Source organism: Pteropus vampyrus, unplaced genomic scaffold (genome assembly GCF_000151845.1).
Source record: "Pteropus vampyrus isolate Shadow unplaced genomic scaffold, Pvam_2.0 Scaffold242, whole genome shotgun sequence".
In the NCBI taxonomy this organism is placed as follows: Eukaryota; Metazoa; Chordata; class Mammalia; order Chiroptera; family Pteropodidae; genus Pteropus; species Pteropus vampyrus.
In genome coordinates, this window is record NW_011889023.1 from 3229666 (window position 1) to 3236554 (window position 6889).

General features: G+C 34.0%; 1 pseudogene; it reads right to left on the minus strand.

The window, feature by feature from the left end:
* Positions 1-3288: 3288 nt before the first annotated feature.
* LOC105301554 lies at positions 3289-3705 on the minus strand (annotated as a pseudogene).
* Between the last annotated feature and the right edge of the window lie 3184 nt (positions 3706-6889).

The window sequence follows — 6889 nt, forward strand, 5'->3', positions numbered from 1 at the left end:
TTTTGAGAGTTCTGACCAAGCCAGAGAAAGTAAGCTTTCTCATCAGACTCCTGGATCTCTGCTCAGTGTTTGGTTAGATAAGGGCATTAAGAATCTCTCTTTGGCTTTTCTAAAAGGTATATCCATAATTTAGATTTACAAGGTGAAACTTTTTGATTAGAACTAGTTCTTTGGGTATTGTGATTCTTGGTTTGGATTATTCCTTCCCAGGGATAGCACTGTGTCCATTTGTGACTGGCTTTTTTGTTACTGTTTTGTATTGTGCTGTCTAAAAGTGTTGTTTGTAATAAAAAAGAGAATCATAGGGTAGAAAACAAGCATAGAGGCTATAAGTCTGTTGTTTGAGCTGACTTCATGGACAAGTGAGTTTGTGTTTCTCACTGGTTTGCTGTCTACTTGAACAAACTGTACTGTGAGTCACCTAAAAAATTGGATGAGTTTCTTCTTCCATCTTGACTTTGTGTCCTGAGAGCTTGGCTTGGATCTGGAAAGATCATTCTTAGAACAGGACTCAGGATAAATTTCTCACCATTCCACAGATGGGTTGAAGAATGGACTCCATTGGTGAAATTTAGAGCAAAACAAGAGAAGACACAGTTTAACATACTCTCATTATTCCCTAAGAGAAGCTGAAGCTGTGTGCTTGTAGGTTTGTGTGCCACTGCAGGGTCACTGCTGTCTTGAACTTGAAGACAATGGGTACAGGTGAAGTTACAGTCCTATCTGCTTAGGATGGCGGGAAGTGGGAGGAAGGCACTTATCTCACAGGCAACTAACTTCAGTTTAACCCTTCTGGCTAAAAGAAGTGGTTTGGAAATCCTTATTTCAGCTAGCTTCTTGTCAAAGTGTGTATTTGGGTCATTTTCAGAAAATCCTGCTCCTCGTGTAATTGCTGACAATTCACTTTCTTTAGAGGTTCACTTGCCTGTTTCCTTAAAATATTTTATGATGAAACAAATTTCTTATGCTATTTTAAAGTGTGACATATTACTTGAAACTCCCCTGAGTTAACCTTTAGTTGACTTTTAAATTTATAAATGCTATCAACTGTACTTATTTAAGGTCCTTAAATTTACCATATTATAAATACACTTTTCATTTTTCTACCTCTAAACTGTTCATTTTGCTGAGAAATAACTTCCTCATTCTTGATGTTTCAAAATACTACCCATTCTTCTAAATTCAAGTTTAATACAACTATCTTCATAAAATTTGCTTTGTTACCTCAGGTGGAAATGGAATCAATTTCATTCGAGTCCCTTGCTATCTGCATTGTTAATGTAAGAGACTGGTATATCAATTTAATTTGTTTCAAACTCCTATTTCAGTGGGTGGAGGAAATAATATCTGTCAGTGCATTCCTGTCATCAGGACTGTATCCAGAGAACTGCATAATATAGAAAACACAATTACTGTTTTGGTATTAAAAAAAGAAAAAAACAACATAAGTACAAAAACCTAAAGATTTTATTTCCTCATATCTTAATAAAGTACTCCATGACCCAAGATTTATATGTAAATTGAATGTAGAAAAATTCTAAAAGAAAACATGATAGATTTTTTCTTAATTTTTGATTGCGAAAGGCTTTTTGCATGTGATAAAAGCCCCAGAATCCATAAAGAAGACTGACAGATTTGACAATATATTAACTATATGAAATTAAATCTTCTGGAAAGAAAACACAAAAAAGAAACTGGAGAATTATTTAAAACATATATAACTAAGAATTGATTTTCTTAAAGTGATTTTAAAAATCAGTAAACAAAACTTCTTTTTAAACCTGATACATTGATATATTGACACCAGTTTTTATCTTCTCTTCCACCAAAAATTTAACAAAATGATTAAACAAAAGGATTAAAATAATAATAATGATAATAATAATAATAACAATAAGTATTAAGCCAAAGAGAATAAGAGAAAACAGTAAAATTTTAAATATTCTTTAGGTATTTAAGAAATCCAACCAACCAAACCAACAAAAATCTCTCTTAATCATACATCTTACTTGAGTTATAATCCTATTATTTCCCACCCATTTTACAGCAAGACATTTGAATAAGTTACCTCTTCTTTCAGTCTATTTCCTCTATTTTCACTTGAAATCTCTCTGATCATGCTTTTGCCAAAATCATTTATCTAACATGTCTAATATGAAGGATCACTGCTAAATCTCAGAATCAATTCTAAGTCTTCATCTTTCCTGGCCTACTAATAATATTTGAAACAACTAATCACTTCTTCCTCCTGGAAACACTTTGTTCACTTGGATTCCCAGACTCTACATTCTTCTTCTTGTCATTCTACTTTATTGGCTGTTCTTCCTCATTTCCCTATGGTATGAATCACCCTAAAGTAATCCCCTATGAAAACTAGCAATACTCAGGGCAGAGTCCTTAGAACTCATCTCTTTTCTATCTACATACACTTTCTAGGAGATCTCATACATTCTTAAAGCTTAAAATCTCATTGATGTGCCAATAATCCTAATATTTAAGACTTCAACCTAGACCTCTCCTCTGGACTCCAGATTTGTGTGTACAAACTTCTTGATCTCTCCTATTAGATTTCTGGTATGCAAATAATAATTAGCATGTCCAAAATTCTGCTCCTAATTTTCCTCCAAAACTTGTTTCTTCATAGTTTTTTTCCCATATCAATAAATGATAACTTCATTTTTCCAGTTACTCTGACCAAAAACCATAGAGCCACTGTTAACTCTATTCATTCTCTCTTTTCCAGTATTAGAATGCTTAGTGAATTGTAAGCTCTACCTTCAAAAATATGCAGAATTTGCTACCACTTTGATCTAAGCAGCCATCTTCCCTTGCCTGGATAATTTCAATAGTCTCAATATTTCTGCCCATGTCACAACTTCACTCCCACCCCCCATTCACAAAGCATCCCCACTAAAAGTCAAAGTCCATATAATGGCCTAACAGGTCCCATTATCTTCTGATCTCATCTCTTCCTTGATCAACTTCATCTACTACACTGGCTTCCTTCTCTTTCTTCTAAGCATGCTTCTTTTTGGGGTCCTTTGCATCTGCTGTTGCTTCTGCCTGGAGTGCTCGTCCCTCAGATATACACATAGCTCATTTCTTCTCCTGGTGTGGCTTTTTTTTTTAGGAGGTAAAAAAGAAATTTGTTTATTGAAGACAAGAGGATGCAAACAATATAAAAATCAAAACCTTATCTGGTTTTAATTAGCTTTTCTTTCTCTTGTCAAACAGGAGTGGGATTTTATGTGTTCATATTTCAAGGGTCCCAATCTGCTCATGAAATCCTTATACAGGCGGCAGCTGTGAGACAGAGAGATTCCTTGACTCATTGGGAGAATTCTTATCAGGGTGGGAGTAATTGCTCAGTGCTTCCTCCTTCTTTCTTTTCTGCTTCATGTATACTACAAAGTAGTCATTGCATGTGATGGTGAGCCTAGCAATTAGTGAAAATAAGCTCTGGAAGCCCACTCTGCCTTCTCGTCAAGAGAAAATGTAGGGTCAACAATGACTCCATGATTTTGAGTCCAGGTCCTTCATTATTTTGTCCACAGCCAGAGAGTCTTTTTGATTTTCCAAAAATCCAGGAAACTCCTTTTCCATGAATACTCTCAGATCCTCCTTTGTTAAGTAGCCTTTATCCCCAGAAAATTCATGAAATATAAACATCATGGTTTCCATGGTGTGTTCCATTTGAGATGGCATTGTGGTGAGGTCTTGGTGGGAGGTGCAGCAAGGTCACTCGGCTGGCTAGGACACACTGCCAGTGAGCAGAGCGTCAGGGCACCTCAGTAGGTGGGGGTGGGCAGAGGCAGCCTGCTCTGGCTTTTTAATTCCTAATCATATCACTATATATTTTTTCCTTAACAGTTATTAGTTATTAACATCCCATCTTATATTTCATTTTATTTATTCTATCTTTCTACTAGAATGTTCCACAAGAGCTGGGATATTTTTATCTTTTTCAGTTATTGCCATATCCCAAGTCCTGTATCTTAAGAGGATGGGGTGGGGTGACAAGAGGCAAGTCGTTTAAATTTGTACCAGCTTAAAACTTGGAGCCATTCCTCTTAAGGAGTGAACAGCAGGACTGAAAATGTGAGAACAGCTGACAGTCACTATAGAAAGCTTTTGGGACTTCTAGATCACGTGTGTGTGTGTGTGTGTGATTCAAGTGATTGGCTTCCTCCTCCCAAGATTTTTCTTCTAGACACTCTCATGCACTCCCATTGCACTGTTTACTTCAATTATAACATTACCCAGAAATTGCCTTTTTAACTGTCCATCTATGCCAGTAGACCATAAGCTCTTTGAATGTTGGAACCATACATTTTCAGTTATGTAGCTGCAGCACCAAAATCTGTGTTTAGAATATTGTTGACTGATTTGTTTAATGAATTGAATACTCCAAGCAGGGAGAGCCTGAATTAGGTCACAATAAGCTAAGGCCACTTAGAAATAAAGGGAATTGTGTAGAATAACTCCCAGTGTTTTATTATGCAGGAGAGTCTGCAATGTTTCCTTTATGATTAACTTGTTGGTGGGATAAATCACTGAGGCTGTCAGGCTGGGATAAGCAGCTGGGCTGAAGGTTACTTTCCTAACCAGGATACTACCATTTTTCTTATATAGAAATAGAAGCAAATACATTATTTATTAGGATTCAAATAGTGTGTTGGACTGATCAATAGTATTCACTTAAAATATATTAGTTTGTATCCTTACATACTGGTTATGTTCTTTAGTTGCAATGCCAGTAGCATATGTTTCTTAATCCTTATAAAACCTGTTGATTATATAACAAGATGGTATTGGAAACTCAAAAGGAAATTTTACCAGGAGTCAGAAAATAGATCACTTGTTCTCACTTGCTAGGGCAGTTTTTGCATGCTCATGAAGTGATTTCTGCACGTTGGGCATGACTGGGGATAAAGAGACTTAGACCACAGTCAGGGCAGCATTTGACCTTGTAGAACTCATTAGGATCAGGCAGAATAACATCATTATAACAACCTAAGAAAATACTGCTTAGCGCAAACTGTGAAGGCTGTGCTCATTCAACCTTCCTGGGCTTGAAGTATAAAGGCAGACATCATTCTTTTTAAAAGTATATATTTTTAACGTTTTGCAGTAAAATATAATTTTTATGGAGATTTTCAGCGAAATCAAACCCAGGCTATCAATTCACTTTTCTTAATGGGAAATAAGAACTTGCAGTTCTAAGATTTTAGTTCATGTAACAGTATTTCTGATGTAACTGGCTTTATTAGAATGTATGGAAATAGAAAATAGAGGTAGAATATGGACACCTAAAGATTCAAGGGCATGTTTTGCACTCATCATTTTGACCAACTTTAATTATAAGTAATTTTTCTCATTTTTCCATTGCTTGATGCATTACAGAAACTCATTTAAAAAACGAGAATGGATGATTGTTGTTCTCAAATTCCAAGTTTCTTCTAGCATTTAAAGTAGAATGTGCACATTACATTAAAAATAGATTTTGAGAATAGAGAATTAAAATTGTAAAAAGAAACCCTCTAAGGCAAATAATTTAAGTAATTTCAACTCAAAAACATAGTACTGGGAAAACTGATCATTTAAAATTACATAGGATTGTAGATGATATGAACATTTTAAGGGAAGTTTTATATTTCTAACAACAAAAAACATTGGGTAAGTAGATGACTCTGCCTTCTGTTTGGTTCAAATTGATTGATGTGAAGTTAATATTGAGGTATTTCCTGCCTTAATGACAGAAGTTGCAAGAATTCCTTGCAGTTCTAAGATTTTAGTTCGTGTAACAGTATTTCAAGACAATCTTCTTACAAATATGCCACTCTTACTTGCTAAGAGACATTTCTCATGTACATATTTCCTGTAATGCCAATCACATTGAAATTTAGGGCTAAGGTAAACTGTAAGGTATAAAAATTGAATAAAAGGCTGAAGCGAAGTTAATGCATTTAAATATATATTACTTTCTATTTACACAAATATATTTTCCCTTTGGTATAATTCTAAATTGCAAAAATGTGAATTTAAAAGGAAAAAAGTTATCATTTCCAGTTTATATATTCAGAAACATGAAAGTATATACATCAAGCTATCAAGCAGTATTTAGATTTTCATGTTGATCAGATGGAAATACTCTTAATATTTACATTTAAAACTTTACTGCACTGTATATTTATAAAGTTAAATTCAGTTACTCACTTTGCTAAAAACATATTTATTATTTTAAGTAATATTTCTCAAGTGCTATGCAACATGCAAAAGAAATATCCAAGCATAGTTTTTCCTATTAAATTTGATGGGTTACTTTAATTGAAGATGCATGATTGTTCCAATTAGCTTTAGTAAATATATTCACAAATTTTAGTTTATGTTGAGCTGTAAAGCTAACAAAAATGTCCAAATAAACCAATAAATTTACATGTAGTCTATCTTCTAAAAATAAAAGAATCAAAAATAGGAAACTTGATGTGATATTAAATATCATACATGAAATATTTTATTGTTCATTTTTCAAGACTTAAATATGTCAAATATACCCTCTCAAACTCATTTGCAAAAGAGGTGGATAATAAATTCTGACATAGCCAACTATTTTTGTGAAATACAATAAATGAGAAGAGACAGATATTCATGTTCACATACAATTGTATAAAAAGAAAATGATGCTAAAACTAGCCTGTGATAATCATCTTTCCTTTGGTATCACTGTCATATATCCTCATTTTGTGAAATTAACCTGTAAGGCTCAGAAATAACATATTTAGACATAAAAAATTGCTTGCTCTGTCTTTGTTGGGAACCACATGCAACTCTTAAATATTTGCACTAGTTTCATTCAGAAAACCCACCATTCCATATAGGCAACAATCTA